Source organism: Urocitellus parryii, chromosome 9 (assembly GCF_045843805.1).
Source record: "Urocitellus parryii isolate mUroPar1 chromosome 9, mUroPar1.hap1, whole genome shotgun sequence".
Classification (NCBI taxonomy): Eukaryota; Metazoa; Chordata; class Mammalia; order Rodentia; family Sciuridae; genus Urocitellus; species Urocitellus parryii.
This window is the reverse complement of record NC_135539.1, coordinates 99,442,022-99,461,652: the sequence shown is the minus strand read 5'-3', so window position 1 is coordinate 99,461,652 and position 19,631 is coordinate 99,442,022. Positions and strand designations below refer to the sequence as shown.

At 37.3% G+C, this 19,631-nt stretch overlaps 1 non-coding gene across 1 annotated transcript; it reads left to right on the top strand.

The window, feature by feature from the left end:
* The first annotated feature begins 12,712 nt into the window (after positions 1 to 12,712).
* Trnaa-ugc (transfer RNA alanine (anticodon UGC)) lies at positions 12,713 to 12,785 on the top strand. Its single transcript has one exon. It is a non-coding gene; the product is annotated as a tRNA-Ala (tRNA).
* Positions 12,786 to 19,631: the final 6,846 nt, after the last annotated feature.

Below are 19,631 nucleotides of genomic sequence, written 5' to 3'. Positions count from 1 at the left end.
AAAATTCTCTCCTTATTCTGTATGTTGGACATCTTCATTATAATGTGTCTAGGTGTGGATCTCTTATGATTTTGCACATTCGGCGTCCTGTAGGCTTCTAGGATTTGGGATTCTGTCTCAGTCTTCAATTCTGGGAAGTTTTCTCGTATTATTTCACTGAATAGACTGTTTATTCCTTTGGAATGGAGCTCTGTGCCTTCCTGTATCCCAATGACTCTTAAATTTGGTCTTTTGATATTGTCCCATAATTCTTGGATGTTCTGCTCATGGTTTCTTAGCAGACTTGCTGAGCTGTCTATGTTCTTTTCCAGTTGAAATACTTTGTCTTCATTGTCTGATGTTCTCTCTTCTAAGTGATCTACTCTGCTGGTAGTATTCTCAATTGAGTTTTTAAGTTGGTTTATTGTTTCCTGCATTTCTAGAATTTCAATTTGTTTGTTTTTTATTACCTCTATCTCCCTGTGAAATTGATCTTTGACTTCCTGGATTTGTTTGTCAATGTGATCTTTCATTGTCTGATTTTGCTGTCTCATGTCTTCCTTGAGACTCCAGATCATCTGAAGCATATATATCCTGAACTCTTTATCTGATATTCCATCTGTTGCAGCTATTACCTCTTCTAAAGTTGAGTTGACCTGCATTGCTTGTGGTCCTTTCTTTCCTTGTCTTTTCATACTGCCCGCGTTTCTTTCTGCTTGGTGCAACTGTTGTGTTTTGAAATTTACCCCCTATTTTTTTATGTTGCTCTTGTATACTTGAAAAGTCTCCCTTGCAGGTGCGGGCGGCGGCTGTGCCCCTACTCCAATTGGGGTGACGTGTCTATCACGCTGGCGGCTCTCTGGGCCTGTTCCGGGAGTGGAAGGCGGCTCTGCTCTGTCCCTATTCCAATTGGGGTGTCGTGACTACAATGCTGGCAGATCGCTGGGCCTCTTCCGGGCGTGGGCGGTGGGCTTGGCTGGCGGGATTCCACCTAATGGCAGTCCCTAACCTCCCTGCTTGCTAATTAATGGCTTCTCTGAGGCGCCACGCCTTCTGTAGCTGCGGGGCAGGCCGCGCGAATCAGTTGGCCTGGATCTCCGGGGTCCTGCTGCTGGCTGTTTTGATGTTACAAGCTGTTGGAGAGTGGTGGTGTATTCTTCAGCTTTCCCGGATGGTGGCCACTGACTGCCTGGATGGAGTGTCCGCTGTTTTGATGTTGCACTCTGAAGGAGAGTGGCGGTGTATCCTTCAGCTTTCCCGGATGGTGGCCGCTGACTGCCTCGGTGGAGTGTCCGCTGTGGGGGATGGGACTGTACCGCTTTCTTCCCCTTCTGAGAACCCGAGCTCGGCCCAAGGGTCCGTGTGGGCTTGGCTGGTGGGATTCCACCTAATGGCCTTCCCTAACCTCCCTGCTTGCCAATTAATGGCTTCACTGAGGCGCCACGCCTTCTGTAGCCGCAGCGCAGGCCACGCGAATCAGTTGGCCTGGCTCTCCGGGCCCTGTTGCAGGCTGCTGGGATCCCTGGCACTCTATCACTTTGATTTTTTCTGCTTGCCCCTCCCCCAGCGCTGGCTAGCCAGGTTTCCTTTTGGCTGCTACTGGGAGGAGGGGTTGGAGGTCAGGTGTCTCTGGTTTCCCCCTAGCCTGTATGGAGGCTCAGCTTGATACTCCCTCTCCCGGCAAGCCTAGGAGAGATTTTATGCGAATTCCCGCTGTCTGGGGGGTGAGCTGAATGACACCGACCTGTTTTGATGTCGCACTCTGAAGGAGAGTGGCGGTGTATCCTTCAGCTTTCCCGGATGGTGGCCGCTGACTGGCTCGGCGGAGTGTCCGCTGTGGGGGATGGGACTGTACCGCTTCCTTCCCCTTCTGAGAACCCGTGCTCGGCCCAAGGGTCCGTGTGGGCTTGGCTGGTGGGATTCCACCTAATGGCCTTCCCTAACCTCCCTGCTTGCCAATTAATGGCTTCACTGAGGCGCCACGCCTTCTGTAGCCGCAGGGCAGTCCACGCGAATCAGTTGGCCTGGCTCTCCGGGCCCTGCTGCAGGCTGCTGGGATCCCTGGCACTCTATCACTTTGATTTTTTCTGCTTGCCCCTCCCCCAGCGCTGGCTAGCCAGGTTTCCTTTTGGCTGCTACTGGGAGGAGGGGTTGGAGGTCAGGTGTCTCTGGTTTCCCCCTAGCCTGTATGGAGGCTCAGCTTGATACTCCCTCTCCCGGCAAGCCTAGGAGAGATTTTATGCGAATTCCCGCTGTCTGGGGGGTGAGCTGAATGACACCGACCTGTTTTGATGTCGCACTCTGAAGGAGAGTGGCGGTGTATCCTTCAGCTTTCCCGGATGGTGGCCGCTGACTGGCTCGGCGGAGTGTCCGCTGTGGGGGATGGGACTGTACCGCTTCCTTCCCCTTCTGAGAACCCGTGCTCGGCCCAAGGGTCCGTGTGGGCTTGGCTGGTGGGATTCCACCTAATGGCCTTCCCTAACCTCCCTGCTTGCCAATTAATGGCTTCACTGAGGCGCCACGCCTTCTGTAGCCGCAGGGCAGGCCACGGGAATCAGTTGGCCTGGCTCTCCGGGCCCTGCTGCAGGCTGCTGGGATCCCTGGCACTCTATCACTTTGATTTTTTCTGCTTGCCCCTCCCCCAGCGCTGGCTAGCCAGGTTTCCTTTTGGCTGCTACTGGGAGGAGGGGTTGGAGGTCAGGTGTCTCTGGTTTCCCCCTAGCCTGTATGGAGGCTCAGCTTGATACTCCCTCTCCCGGCAAGCCTAGGAGAGATTTTATGCGAATTCCCGCTGTCTGGGGGGTGAGCTGAATGACACCGACCTGTTTTGATGTCGCACTCTGAAGGAGAGTGGCGGTGTATCCTTCAGCTTTCCCGGATGGTCTGTGACCAGTTTTATTATCCCACTGGCACATCCACCCTTTAAATAGGCTAGCCATCTTATATGTCTGCCTTATAATTTTGTCAGTTTTTATCCTCCTTTCCAAGTCAATTTGTAGAAAAAAGATGTAGTAAGGTAGAATCATGAGATAAAACATTTTCCTCATAACTAGTTAACATTTATTGGCAATAGTGTGTTGGAGTCAGAGCTGACTGTTAAGTTTTCTGGAAATTTGTTAGCCAGTTACTTTCACCTTGATATCTTGAAATCTGCTACAATAAGAATATTTATATCACAGAAATCAGCAAAAACTGCAAACTAGAATTTGTTCTTTTTACTTCCAAAACCAGTTGTTAAACATTTGCCAGAATGCTACTGAAATGAAAAATTTAATTGTGACACTTAAAAAGACCTATGATCAGGGATTATAGAAGCAATCAATTCATTAAGTTCAGAACACAAATGGCCAACAGATAATTTATGGTGGTTCAAGATGTTAGTCAATATCTACAAAGATTCAAACGATTGAACAATAATATGCATGGGCAAAACCTTTATCCTGAATAAACTTTGTGTTTGAAAAGATAAGAATTAGAACATAAAGTATCATTTGTTATTGTAGAATTTGAAAAATCAAAACTATGACTTTTAGATTGTCCAGTAATCTCCACTGGGCCAATAATTTTTAAAATGTAGCTTCAGTTTCCTGTTACCATCAAATATTTAATGAGTGATGATTTATATAGAGAAGGAGTAAAACCAGGAATTTTAAAAAAAGTTACTTTATGCTCCATGCAATTCTAGATGTCTCACACACCAGATGTCCCTTAATATTTGAGATAAGGAGATGATTTGCCAGCCCTTCATTTAGAAAAATGAATGATTAAATGGTATGTATAATAATTGATTATGTTTAAAATTACTGTTATTAATGATGATACAAAATTAATATGGATTTTATGTATGACAATGAACTACCAATATTTTATTTTTAAAAAGTTATGTAATCTTCTCTCACATCTTATGAATTAATTTAACCATATAGTATTACTCTTTTGCCATCCATTAGCATTCTATTGTTCTTTGTCTGTTTTGTCCCTTTTTCCCACTCTCCCCATAACCATCTTATCTGTGCACACTAATTATATACTGTCTGTGTACATGACATTATATTAGATGCAGGCTTGGTAGAATACAGCCATTCTAGATAAATCTTATTCTCTAAGATAAACTTAACCTTTGGAGAATAGTAACAGTATTTATTGTAAGGTTTGACATTGAGCTCTATAAACCAGCAAAATCTATTTTGAGATTTTTTTTTCAAAGAAATCTCAAAAGTGCTGAGATGTTAAGCAATGAATAAAATAAGGGAATTAATAATTCATTAATGTATTAATAAATATTTCAGTGCTAAATGGAGTCCTGGTTAATGCATGTTAATATCTTAGTGAAATTCTTTGAATGTTTTATATATTTCAATTTAAAGTATTTAGTATTATTGACCATGGAACTATAGATACAGTGTTTAACAAAAGTCACTAATAAATATGGAAAAGAGCACTTTGAGAAATTTAATAAATGAACTTGTTAATAGTGCAAGACATTCAAAGGCAAAGATATATGTCTATCACACCCTAAATCTGATTTCATTGTACTGATTAGGGCTTTTCTTCCTTGAAATAGATTGTCAAGATGAATTCAGACAGTTATTAAGAGAATCACTGGTATGTCATTGAATTTATAGTCTCTGTTTATGTTGTGGACATGTTCCTGAAATTGTCTTCAAATGGACTTTTTAAACCCAAGTTTTAATTTTATTATTCCATCTGGCAGTACATTTTAAAAATTTGTCTTTATTGTGCAGGATAAAGAATTTATTAGCCTTGTTAACTGCAAAACCATGCCTTTGGTCCATTACTGCATACTAGTGATATTATAGAGATGCTCACATTTAATGAGCACATTTAAAAATCACTATCATTTATGTGAACAGCAGAATATAATTTCAGAAAATGCTTCTCAGCATGGTACTTTTTACATTTTGGGTCTGATAATTCTTTGTTGCTGGGGTTGTCCTATAATCTTATATACTGTAGATGCCAATAACACCTCCAACCAGTGGTGACAACTCATGTTATTCTTCTGTCCTCATCTAAGTGTCACTCTTCTGTGACAGCCTTGCTTCTGAATGCCCTCTGGTACTCTTGTGTGAAGTTTAAAGTCCTTAAATTAAGAAATATATGAAAAGCACTTAGCCTGACCCGCAATAAGGATAAATAAATATTAGTTCCCAACCCTTTATCATGGTGTAAAGGGTTTCCAAACTAAGTTTTCACTTACAGGACTCTCCCATCCTCCCTTCTCTTTACCTGCTTCTCACTGCCTAGGAAATGTGTTCAGTGTTCTAGACCACTGGAGTCTTCTCTGTCATGTGTACTATCAATTGCTCTTTGTCCATGTTGTTAACCTCCATCAAGAATTCACACCCCCACCCTCCTGTCAGCCTGCTGAATTCCCACTGCTCATTTAGAATCAAATCAAGCCCTTCCTCACCACCCATTCCCTGAACAGAATGAATTGTGCCAGGTGCAGTGACTCATGCCTGCAATCCCAGTATCTCAGTGGGCTCAGGCAGAAGCTCACAAGTTCCAGGTTAGTCTGAGTAACTTAGCAAAATCCTGTCTCAAAATAAAAAGTAAAATGTGCTAGGCTGTAGCTAACTGGAAGAGTGCCCCATGGGTTTAATTCCTGGAACTGAAGGAGAGAGAAGTTGGGGAAAAAGACTCATTGCCTAACCTTAATTTTGTGCATAGTTCCATTATAATATTGACTGCATTATGTTAGCTATTTATGTGTTTGCTTCTACTGATAATGAGTTCTTGAAAGTAGAGACTGTCTTGTATAACCATCTTCATGTTCAATGCCTAAAACATGGTAAGAGTTTGGTATATGTTTACTGCATTGAACTATAATGAATTGGTATGGGAGCAACATTTATTTAGGACCACAGCCTCAGAATCATTGGTTAGCTGTCTCAAGTGAGAAAGCAAAGAGATATAGATGGTGCAAATTGAAATGGTACAAAGGAGAGAAAAGTAGAAATTTTTTTTAAAGGTAGCAGACCCAAAGAAGATTTTTCTCTAGTTGGTTAATTTCATGGAGGATATTTTAAAAGAATAGCTAATAGCACATTAAGTAATAGCAACATCTTTGGAACAAATGCATTGCCTACAGGGGTGTGTTCTGTAAATAAAATGTTCATGTTTGTATAAAAGCTATTTATTTTTCAGAAAATTATTATTCTATATTACATCCTACTGAATTATTTTACTATCCTTAAAATCACAAAAATATGTAGATACTAATAGAAAAAGCATCATGATTCTAATATAAGTTGTAGTAAACTGTAAGAAGCAAAATATGGGACTTATGGACTTATGCAAAATATGAATTTATGACAGGGAGAAAGATTTGTAATTTTTGTAGATTTGGATCTGATTTTCTATTAAAATTTTTAAAATTATGTAACATTTCAAACATAAGACACATAGAAACTAAAAAACTAAAACCATTGTTATGTGACTCTCTCTTCTTCCCAGAGTTTAATTTTCTACTTTCCTAAAGTATATCCCTAGATAGTATTTTTCATCATGGATATGTGACTAGTAATTCTTCCTGTGTTTCACTGGCATTATCTTAATTTCATTCTCTTCTTAAGTTTGTTTAGAGTTATTTTAGTCTTTTAGATTGAGAGTTATTTTACCTTATTACTTAAAAAGTGGGATCCAAGATGGTGGGCTAGAAGGAGCCTGCATTCCTTGTCTCTCTGTGACCTGAGATTCAAGTAGTGGGATTACTGTTTTTCTGTGAGTTATTAGAGGACCCCTGACAGCTGTTCCCACGAAGGAGGATTCCTGCTGCTGTGTCCACACAGAACCCCTGGCTGCCTAGCCAAGCAGGACCCCCAGCATCAGCCAGTGCCCACACAGGACCTCCAGCTGCCACTCTTGTGTAGACCCCCATCTACTAACTTGGGGTTCCCCTGGACGCCTCTATCTTGGGACACTGAAACCACTGCTATAGTCGCTTGTACCTAGGGACACTAGACAGGGCCTGGAGACAGCCACCAGCCACAACACTGCATGCCACAAAGCTGCATCTCACCGAACATGCCGCCCAACACCGTAACCCTGCCCAACCCAACACCCCATCTCTGAAAGGAGCGGTCTCTATCTTGAGACACATTTGTCACCAACTTGGATTATCCTTGCTACCACTATCTCCATCTTTAGTTGGGGCAACTCCCAGCTTAGGACACCAGCTGGGGCCTAGAAGCAATATCAAGGGACTATAGTCCTCCAACTTCCCCCTCTCCCCTGCAGCCACTAACCCAGCACAGTGCTTGCAGCTACTTAGATGGTCTGTAGCTTGCAAAGCCTGATCCTGATCTGCCTGATAAAAAACAGCTCTCCAAGACAGGTGCACAAGCCACAGAGCCCAGCCCATAAGAACTCCAGAGAGAAAGATTTCTGATTGGTAAGTAGAAAGAGAGGGTGTGAATGAGATACAGTTTAGAGGATAAAGTAGAGACCAGGAATTGTGAAGTCTATAGGTGATATAAGGAGATAAGACCAGGCACCCACATCACACCAACAAGCCCCAAAGGAGAGCCTCACAGTGGGGAGCAGCAAGTGCTATACCCCACCTCCAGGAGTTCTCTCTCCAAAATCAACCCTCCCACCCTAATAACCTTCACCATCCGGAGGGTGGAGATACCAGCAAACAACCCCACCTATGGGATGAGAGGGGAAGCAGGAAAGATTAACTAAATTCCAAGAGAAATAATATTTTACTTTTCCTTTGAGATATTTTTTCTTTTTTTCTTTTTTTTCTCTCTCTCTCCCTTCCTGCCCTCATATCTACAACATTGGCAAAACCAAGTACTTTTCATGGAAAAGGCTACTGAAGACTTGGATGTCTGAATAGTATATTACAATTGTGTTGTATATTCTTTTATCTCCTATTTTTATATTTTTGATTTTTGTCTTTTGTACTCTCTCTATTGTTTTCCCACATGTCTCCCCAAAATCATTTTCTCTCTTTTCTCCTCTACTAGTCAACTTCTTTTTATTCCTCTTTCACACCTCCTAAGACCTAATAAATCTATATCCTCACCTCCTACCTCCTTAACATAGCATCCTGCACCCACCTATGGTTCTCTGTTTGTCCACCATCAGAAACTGTAGCCCCTTTTGCAAACCTACTGTTTACATTGTAGCTAATAAGTGAACTCACCATTCTGTATATTGTCACAAAATGTAAATGTCTTAATAGGAGCTATTTGGTTTAAGGCTATATATTGTTTGAATTGGGATCTGTTAATATTGATCTCCCTCTTAAAGGAGAGGTATTGAAACCCTACATGTACACTACAAACCTATAATGTAAAAACTATAACACCTCAGATCTGTAGTGTAGAAGGGAAGACACAAGCAACATGAAAAAACAAGGAAAGAAAGTGCTCCAAACAAACCAAGATACTACATTATTAGAACCCATGGCCAGCACAGTAGAAGAAATTTCAGAGAAGGAGTTCAGGATGTACATAATTAAAATGTTCTGCAAACTCAAGGATGACATAAGAAAGGAAATAAAAGATCACTTCAATAAAGAGCTATGTGATCAAATACAGGAAGCAAAAGATTACTTCAATAAAGAGAGATTCTGAAAAAACAATAACAACAACAACAATAAAACAGAACTCCTTGAAATGAAGGAAACAATAAACCAAATTAAAAACTCAATAGAAAGCATCACCAACAGACTAGATCACTTGGAAGATAGAACAGAACCTCAGACAATTAAGAAAAAATATATAATTTTGAAAATAAAGTTGACCACACAGTGAAGATGGTAAGAAACCATAAGCAGAATATTCAAGAATTATGGGATAACATGAAAAGACCAAATTTAAGAATTATTGGGATAGAGGAAGACATAGAGTTTCAAACCAAAGGAATGAACAATCTATTCAATGAAATAATAACAGAAAATTTTCCAGACATCAAGAATGAATTGGAAAATCAAATAAAAGAGGCTTACAGGACACCTAATGTACAAAATCACTCACAGCAGATCCACACCAAGACACATTATAATGAAAATGACTAGCATACAGAGTAAGGAGAGAATTTTAAAAGCCACAAGATAAAGAAATCAGATTATATATAGGGGAAACCATTTAGGATCTCTGCAGATTTTTCAACCCAGACACTCAAACTAATAGAGCCTGGAATAATATATATCAAGCTCTGAAAGAAAATGGATGCCAACCAAGAATCTTATATTCAGCAAAATTAAGCCTCAGATTTGATGATGAAATAAAAATCTTCCATGATAAACAAAAGTTAAAAGAATTTACAACTAGAAAGCCTGCACTTCAGAATATCCTTGGCAAAATATTCCATGAAGAGGAAATTAAAAACAACAGTGGGAATCAACAAAAGAAGGTATTACACTAAAGGAAAAAACAATCAAAGGAGAAACCAAGTCAAGTTCAGAACTAAAAATAAACAAAAATGACTGGAAATATAAATCATGTCTCAATAATAATCCTAAATGTTAATGGCCTAAACTCATCAATCAAAAGACATAGACTGGCAGATTGGATTTAAAAAAAAAAAAGACCCAACAATATGCTGCCTTCAAGAGACTCATCTCGTTAGAAAAGACATCCACAGACTAAAGGTGAAATGTTGGCAAAAACATACCACTCATATGGACTGTGTAAGCAAGCAGGGGGTTCCAGCCTCATATCAAATAAAATAGACTTCAAGTCAAAGTTAATCAAAAGGGATAAAGAAAGATATTTCATACTGTTTAAGGGAACCATCCATCAACAAGATATAATAATTATAAATATATATGCCCCAATGAATAAAGCATCTATGTTCATAAAACAAACTCTTCTCAATTTCAAGAGTCAAATAGACCACAACATAATAATACTGAGTGACTTTAACATACCTCTTTCACCACAGGATAGATCTTCCAAACAAAAGCTAAACAAAAACACTATAGAACTCAATAATACAATCAATAACTTAGACTTACCAGATATATATAGAATATTTCATCCCTCAACAAGTGAATACAGTTTCTTCTCATCAGCACATGGATCCTTCTCTAAAATAGACCATATACTATGCCACAAAGCAACTCTTAGCAAATACAAAAAAATAGAGATACTACCCTGCATTCTATCAAATCATAATAGATAATGATAAAGTAAAAATAGATGCTACTCCAACACCTAGAGACTAAATAATATGCTATTGAATGATTGCAGAAGACATCAAAGGGGAAATTAAAAAATTCTTAGAGGTAAATGAGAATAATGATACAAGAGGAAACTTCATTGCATGGAATTCATTCCTTAAAAGAAGAAAAAGTCAACAAACAAATGACCTAACATTACATCTCAAAGCCCTATGAAAAGAAGAAAAAATCAATACCAAAAGTAGTAGAAGAAGGAAATAATTAAAATCAGAGCTGAAATTAATGAAATTGAAACAAAAGAATAAATTAGAAAATTTTGACATAACAAAAAGTTGGTTCTTTGAAAAAATAAATAAAGTTGATAAACCCTTAATCAGGCTAATGAAGAGAAGGAGAAAGAAAACTCAAATTATGAAAATCCATGATGAAAAAGGAAATACCATGATGGACACTACATAAATACAGAAGATAATTAGAAATTATTTTGAAAATTTGTACTCCAATAAAATAGAAAATATAAAAGTCATTGACAAATTTCTAGAGTCATATTATTTTGCCCAAACTGAATCAATATGATCTACACAACTTAATGTATACACCAAATGTACAAAAGTTAAACATATCAATTTCAAGCAATGAAATAAAAGATGCCATCAGAAGCCTACCAACTAAAAAGCCCAGGACTAGTTGGACACACAGCTGAGTTCTACAGACCTTCAGAGAAGAACTAATACCAATTTTTCTCACATTATTCCATGAAATAGAGAAAGAGGGAACACTTCCAAACTCATTTTATAAGGCCAATATCACCCCGATTTCAAAACCAGACAAAGAAATATCAAAGAAAGAAAACTTCAGACCAATATATCTAATGAATATAGATGCAAAACCTCTCAATAAAATTCTGGCAAATTGAATACAAAAACGTATTAAAAAGATAGTGCACCACAATCATGTGGGGTTGATTGCAAGGGATGCAAGTTTGGTTCAACATATGGAAATCAATAAATGTAATTCATTCATATCAATAGACTTTAAGAATTATATGATTATCTCAATAGATGCAGAAAAATCATTTGACAAAACATAGTACCCTTTCATGTTCAAAACACTAGAAAAAGTAGGAATAATAGGAACATAACTCAATATTATAAAAGCTATTTTTGCTAAGCCCAAGGCCAACATCATTCTAAGTTGAGAAAAAAGATGAAAACATTCCCTCTAAAAACTGAAACAAGACAGGGATTCCCTCTTTCACCACTTACATTTAACATAGTTCTTCAAACTCTAGCCAAAGCAATTAGACAAAAGAAATTAAAGGGATATGGATAGGAAAAGAAGAACTCAAACTATTGCTATTTGCCTATGACATGATTCTATACCTAGAGAATCCAAAAAAAAATTCACCAGAAAACTTCTAGAACTAATAAATGAATTCAACAAAGTAGCAGGATATAAAATCAACACCCATAAATCAGAGGAATTTCTGTACATCAGTGACAAAAGCTCTCAGAGAGAAACGAGAAAAACTAACGCATTTACAATAGCTTAAAAAAATACAATACTTGGGAATTAACTTAATGTAAGAGGTGAAAGATCTTTACAATGACAACTATAGAATGCTAAAGAAAGAATTTAAAGAAGGCCTTAGAAGATGGAAAGATGTCCCTTGTTCTTGGATAGGCAGAATTAATATTGTCAAAATAACCATACTACCAAAAGCACTGTACAGATTTAATGCAATTCCAATCAAAATCCCAATGACATTCCTCATAGAAATAGAAAAAGCAATCGTGAAATTCATTTGGAAAAATAAGAGACACAGAATAGCCAAAGCAGGTAGCACCAGACCTTAAACTATACTATAGAGCAATAGTAACAAAACCAGCATGATATTGGCACCAAAATAGACTTGTAGATCAGTGGTACAGAATAGAGAACACAGAGATAAACCCACATAAATACATTTATCTCATACTAGACAAAGGTGCCAAAAACATACATTGGAGAAAAGATAGCCTCTTCAACAAATGGTGCTGGGAAAACTGGGAATCCATATGCAGCAAAATGAAATTAAGCCCCTATCTCTGACCATGCATAAAACTCAACTCAAAGTGAATCAAGGACCTAGGAATTAGACAAGAGAACCTGTGTTTAATAGAAGAAAAAGTAGGTCCAAATCTTCATCATGTTGGATTAGGCCCCAGCTTCCTTAATAAGACTCTTATAGAGCAAGAGATAAAATCAAGAATTAGGGCTGGGGATGTGGCTCAAGCGGTAGTGCGCTCGCCTGGCATGCGTGCGGCCCGGGTTCGATCCTCAGCACCACATACAAACAAAGATGTTGTGTTTGCCAAAAACCAAAAAATAAATATTAAAAACTCTCTCTCTCTCTCTCTCTCTCTCTCTCTCTCTCTTTAAAAAAAAAAAAACCACATACAAAGATGTTGTGTCCACCAAAAAATAAATAAGTAAATAAATAAAATATTAAAAAATTCTCTCTCTCTCTCTCTCTCTCTCTCTCTCTCTCTCTCTCTCTCTCTCGGAAAAAAATCAAGAATTAATAAAGGGGGCTGGGGATGTAGCTCAGTGGTAGAGCGCTTGCCTTGCATGCATGAGGCCCTGAGTTCGATTCTCAGCACCACATAAAAATAAATAAATAAAAATAAAGATATTGTGTCCATCTACAACTAAATTTTTTTTTTAAAAAAAGGGATGGTTTCAAACTGAAAAGCTTCTTCTGAGCAAAAGAAACGATCAGTGAGGTGAAGACAGAGTCTACAGAATAGGAGCAAATTTTTACCACATGCACATCAAATAGAGCACTAACCTCCAGGATATATAAAGAACTCAAAAAACTTAACACCAAAAAAACCCAAATAACCCAATCAATAAATGGGCTAAGGAACTGAACAGACACTTCTCAGAAGAAGACATATAATTGATCAACAAATACATGAAAAAATGCTCAACATCTCTAGCAATTAGAGAAATGCAAATCAAAACTACTCTAAGATTTCATCTCACTCCAGTCAGAATGGCAGTTATTAAGAATATACGAAACAATAAGTGTTAGTGAGGATGTGGGGGAAAAGGCACACTCTTACATTGCTGATGGGTTGCAAATTGGTACAACCAATCTGGAAAGCAGTTTGGAGATTCCTTAGAAAACTTGGAATGGAACCACCATTTGGCCCAGTTATTGCACTCCTCAGTTTATACCCAAAGGACTTAAAAACAGTGACACAGCCACATCAATATTTATAACAGCACAATTCACAATAGCTAAATTGTGGAACCAACTTAGATGTACTTCAATAGATGAATGGATAAAGAAACTGTGGTATATATACACAATGGAATATTACTCAGTATTAAAATAGAATACAATCATGGTATTTGCAGGTATTTGGATGGAGTTGGAGAATATCATGCAAAGTGAAGTAAGCCAATCCCAAAAAACAAAAGCCAAATTATTTCTCTGATAAGTGGATGCTGATCCATAGTGGGGGTAGGGGTGGGGAGAATAGGAGGAATGGGGAAATTTTAGATAGGGCAAACGGGAAGGAGAGGAAGGAAGGAAGCATGAGGGTAGGAAAGGTGGTGGGATGAGATGGACATCATTACCCTAAGTACATGTATGAAGACACGAATGGTGTGACTTCACTTTGTGTACAACCAGAAAAATGAAAAATTGTGCTCCATTTGTGTACTATGAACTAAAATGCATTCTGCTGTCATGTATAACAAATTAGAACAAATAAATAAATAAATAATTTTTAAAAAAAAGCATTACATTGTTTTCTGCCTCTTATGTTTTGTGTTGGGTAGTCTGTTAGAAATTTTTCTTTCAAATTTTTCACATTTTTCTTTTAAGTTATTTTCATCTTTTCTCTGTGGTTGCTTTTTTGATTGCCTTTCAGTTTTTGATGGCTGTGGAAATACTTTGGGGGGATGTTTCTATGTGTGGATTTATTTATATTATATTGTTGAAGATTTAGTAGGCTTCCTGAAATTGGGAATTCATGTCCTTTCATTGGTCTTAGAAAATCAACATACAAAAATTGCTTTTATTGTACACTGATAGTGAACTCACAAAGAAATCAAGAGAACAATTCTGTTCACGATAGCTTAAAAATACCTAAGAATAAACCCAGCCAAGGAGGTGAAAGACCTCTACAATGAAAATTACAAAACAGTGAAAAAAGAAACTGAAGATACTAGAAGATGGAATGATTTCCTGTATTCTTGGATAGGCAGAATTAATATTGTTAAAATGACCAAATTACCAAAAGCAATCTACAGATTCAATGTATTCCTGATCAAAATACTAATGACATTCTTCACAAAAGTAGGGAAAAATCCTAAAAATTCATAGATAATCAAAATAGACCCTAAAAAAAGATCCTAAATAGTCAAAAACAATGCTGAGCCAAAAGCAATGCTAGAGGTATCATAATACCTGATTTCAAAATACATTATAGAGCGATAGTAACAAGAATAGCATGGTACTGGCATAAAAACACATATGTAACTAATGGAATAGAATAGAGGACACAGAGGCAAATCCACAAAGCCACAGCCTTCTGATTTTTGACAAAGGTTCCAAAAACACACACTGGAGGAAAGATAGCACCTTTAATAGATGGTGCAGAGAAAACGAGATATCAATACATAGAAGATTGAAGTTAGATCCCTCTCGCCCTGTTCAAAAATGAACTCAAAATGGATCAAAGGTTTAAATATAAGACCTTAAACTGGAAATGCTAGAAGAAAAAATAGGGTAAAACTTCAAGACATAGGCACAGGCAATGATTTCCTGAATAGGACTTCAATAACTCAGGAAACACAGCGAGAATTGACAAATCGTGCAGTATCAAACTGAAAAGCTTCTACACAGCAAAGGAAACCAATAGAGTGAAGAGACACCCTATGGGATGGGAGAAAATCTTTGCCAGCTACTCTTCTGGCAGAAGATTAATATCCAGAATACATAAATAACTCATAAAAACTTAACACAGAGATGCATACACACCACACACAAACCAACTAAAAACTAATCAGTAAATGGGAAAATGAACTGAACAGATACCTCTCAAAAGAAGAAATACAAAGGGCCAATAATTATTTGAAAAAAAAAATAGTCAATGTCTTTAGCCATCAGGGAAATGCAAATCAGAATCCCATTGAGATTCTACCTCATCCCAATCAGAATGACAATCATCAAGAACACAAGAAACAATAAATGATGCCAAGGATGTAGGAGATAAGGAGCCCTTGTAACTCTGTTGTAGGAGAGTAAAGTGGTACAGTCCCAATGGAAAGTAGTATGAAGGTTCCTTGAAAAACTAATAGAACTACTACATTATCCAGCCTTACCACTCTTTGGTATATACCCAAAGAATTAAAGTCAGCATACTATAGAGACAACAGTATATCTATGTTTATCACAGTGTGATTGCCAATGGCCAAGTTATGGAATCAGTCTCAGTGCCCATCAGTGTATGAATGAATAAAGAAAATGTGACATATATATACAATGGAATATTATTCAGAACATAATCATATATTTTGCAGAAAAATTGTTGGAACTGGAGATTATAATGTTAGGTGAAATATGCCAGACTCTGAAAGAAAAGTATCACATCTTTTTCCCTCATGCGGAGTCTAGGGAAAGTAGATAGGAAGGAAGCTGTTAGAGGAAGGGTGAAGGGAGGAAAAAAGAGGATAGTAGGGGGAGTCAATATGATGCAAGTATGTTGTATGCATGTATGAATATGCCACAATGAAACCCACTGTTCTGTATAATGAAAATGAACAAAAAAATTCCTCATTACCAATTCTTAATTGCTTTTTCAAGTCACCTCTATCTTCTTTTAGAATATCTATTTGATATATGTTGGGTTTTTCATTTTCCATTCTCCTTTTCTATCTCTTTATCTCTCCTTTGAGCTGTGTCTTGGGCAGTTTTTGAAGATTTATCTTTCTGTTTACAAATTTCTCTTTACCTTTTTATAACTTACTATTTAACCTACTTACTGTAATTTAAAATTTCAATGACTGTGTTTTAATTTTTAATTCTGATTCTTTACAAACTCTTACTGGTTTTAATTTTAACAATATAATTTTATTATATTTTAGTTTCTTATTTTATGTTCAGTAAATTTATGCATACTTATTTCGTGGTTTCCATTAGATTATTCTAATATCAAATATTCTCTGGGGTCAGGTTCTGATTCTTATTCAGAGTGGATTTTGTGTGTGTGTGTGTGTGTGTGTGTGTGTGTGTGTGTTGCTAAGGATTGAACCCAGGGACTTGTGCATGCGAGGGAAGCACTCTACCACCTGAGCTATATCCCCAGCCCCAGAATGGATTTTTTTTTCTTCATGTATTTTGTAATTTTTGAACTAGTATCTCATATTTACCAAAACTAACTGTGATTGGGAAACCTGTGCAACCTGCGTTGAGGGCATGGTCCTGGAGAGCAGGTTTGGTTTGCTCTGGCCTGATGTCATAGGCATATAAGAAGTTTGGCATACTGATCTCTTTTTCTGAAAGGGTATTCATTTTCCTTTACCCGTGGGTGTTAAATATTCAGGGAGGATTTTTCCCACACAGAGCTAGGTCTACTCAAACTCTCCTTCTGCTGGAAAGTTAGTTATTTTCTAAACCACCCTTTCACAAAGAGGCAGCCCTTTTATGATCCTGGTTTTATAAAGGAGGTTTTCAGTTCCATCTTAAGAATGATCATTATTTCCTAAATGGACATTAGAGCTCCCTGGATTTCCAAGGCTAATGCTGCCTGTTGCTCCAGCACTGTCTCTGTGTCAACTCACAAGGGCACTTCTATGTTTTTCAGTCTTCCTTTTTGTTTCTGGCACCTGGGATTTTCTTTGGTTTGGTGCCCTTCACTATGGTTTGAAAGAATATTTGTTATATTTTGTTCTGCATTTATAGGTGCTTAGAGCTGGAAGACTCAGATGTTTTTAGTTCTTACAGCAAATCAGAACTCCCTCACATTCTTTCTTTTTTAAGATTCTTAAACTTCACTTAAAACAAAGCTTTGAGATATGTTTTCCCCATCGAGAAGAAAATATGAAAGAATAAAACACAAAATCCTAAAAACAAATTAAACTACACATGAATTTAAAGACTTAGCATCCTAGCTTGCTTTGGGTATTTACCAGCTTGCTGTTAGTGCATTATGATGCAATTGAAGGAAATGTATTTTTTCCTTCTGATTTAGATCTTTACCCTCCTCTTATATATATAAATATAATCCAGGGTTATATATCCTAACCCTGGATATATAATTTATCCTCTGTTATCCTTAGTTTTCACCTTTAAATAGGAATATTTATTTTTTAATTCTCTCACAGTGTTATTATAAAGTTTAATGAAATAAAGTACAGCTGGTGACAGCTCTCTGTAGACTGCAAAACATGATGCAAATTATAGTTACAGCTGTGAACTTCCAGGTATTAATGGGACTAGTGACTTGCACTTGTTTTTATTTTCTGCAATTGAATGTTTCTGAGAATCGTGGGTCTGGCCTATTTACTTGCTTATATTTTAATCCCAGAACTTTTTTATTTAGTACAAGAGAAATGCTGCACTAAACCTTTCCTGGAATATTAAAACTGCAATTATTAATTAACTTGAATATATTATTTATTATATCAATAAAATATAAATTCTATTAAATTAAAGGAAAGAAACGACCCCTCCCTTTTCTCATTCCAAAGAAAGTGCTTCCATGATTTGAGTTGTGTACTGTGGTTTTTATTATTTGCCTCTATTTACTAAGTGGTCTTGCATCCTGGGCAAGATATATATTAATGGAGTTGGGAATCTTGGCCACCATTGTCTACACCAGGAAAATAGTAATATTATTTTTTAAGTTGTAAAATACACATAACATAAAATATTCCATCTAGAGTTCAGTTATGTCATATTATTGTACAACCATTTTCCAGAGCTCTTTTCATCTCAAAAAACTAAAACTGTTTTCCACAGCAGCTGCACCATTTCTCTCTTCTCAGAGTCCTTCAAAATACCATCTTACTTTATGTCTATATGATTTTGACTAATCTGGGCACCTCATATAAATAACATCATACAGCATTCACCTTTTTCTGATTGGCTTATTTCACTATATAATGTCCTCAAGATTCATACATGTCATATCATGTCTCAGAACTTTTTTTCTTTTTAAGATTGAATAATATCCTATTTCACGTTTATATCACATTTTATCTGTTTTTGTCTATGGATGCTTGTGTTGCTTCCAATTTTTGGGTATTGTGAATTATGCTGTTACCAATATTATTGCATAAATATCTCTTTGAGATCTGATGTTCAATTCTTTTGGTATATAACCCAAAAGCAGAGTTGCTGGACCATACAATAATTCTATTTTTAATTTAATTCTATTTCCAAATTTTCATATCCTCACCAACACGTGTTGTCTTCTTTTTTTTTAATAGTAGCCTTCATAATGAGTATCATGGCTGCAAACTCTTAATGCTTAGTGATGTTGAACGTCTTTTTGTGTGTTTTTTGCCTATTTGTATATCTTAAGGATGTCCTTTTAAGGAAGAATCCCAGGATATCATTATGTAACACTTTCACTTACATCTCATTGGCCAGACCTAGATAAACCAAGGAAGATTGGTTAATACAGTCTTTATTGTGGGTGGCATGTGCTGTTTATTAATTGGGTCATTGGTTTTTGTTGTTGGGTCATAGGAATTTTTTACATATTTTGGATAACTGCTATCAGATATATGATTTGTACATATTTTCTTCCATTCTTTTTTATTGCAGTACTGGAAATTGAACCCCCTCTATCACTGAGATACATCCCCAGCCTTTTAAATTTTTTATTTTGAGACAAAATTACCTTAAATTTGCCCAGACTGATCTCAAAATTTGCCATCTTCCTGCCTCAGACACATGAGCAGCTGGTATTACAGGCATGTGCCACCATGACTATCTTATTTTCTCCCATTATTTAGGTAGGTTGTCTTTTTATTGTGTTAATTGTGTTCTTTGATGCACAAAAGTTTTAATTTAATGTGGTCCTCTTGTTGCCTACACTTTTGGTGTCATATCTAGAAATCGTTGCCAAAAGTAGTAATACATTTATGTAGCTTTACAATGGGAACCATGGACATGAAAGAGCAAAACCAGTGTTGTCTAAGATCATAAATTATTTAAGCTCTATCTAGAATTCAAATCAGATAGGTGGTAAAAATAAAGAGGAATGGATCATTCTTTTAGGCCAGTCAGCACTTCCAACCTCTCCCTGTTTGAACATTTACACATCTTCTAAATATTGTGGACTGTGGAGTCTGTTCCCTGCCTAGATGCCCATTTTCCTAACCTCTCACTGAGGTGTGGCACATGACTGTCTATGTCAGTCACCTGCATCTGTTCCAGAGTTCCTTGCAGTGGCAATGGATGTAGAAAGCCTGTGTTCCTGAGGGCTGG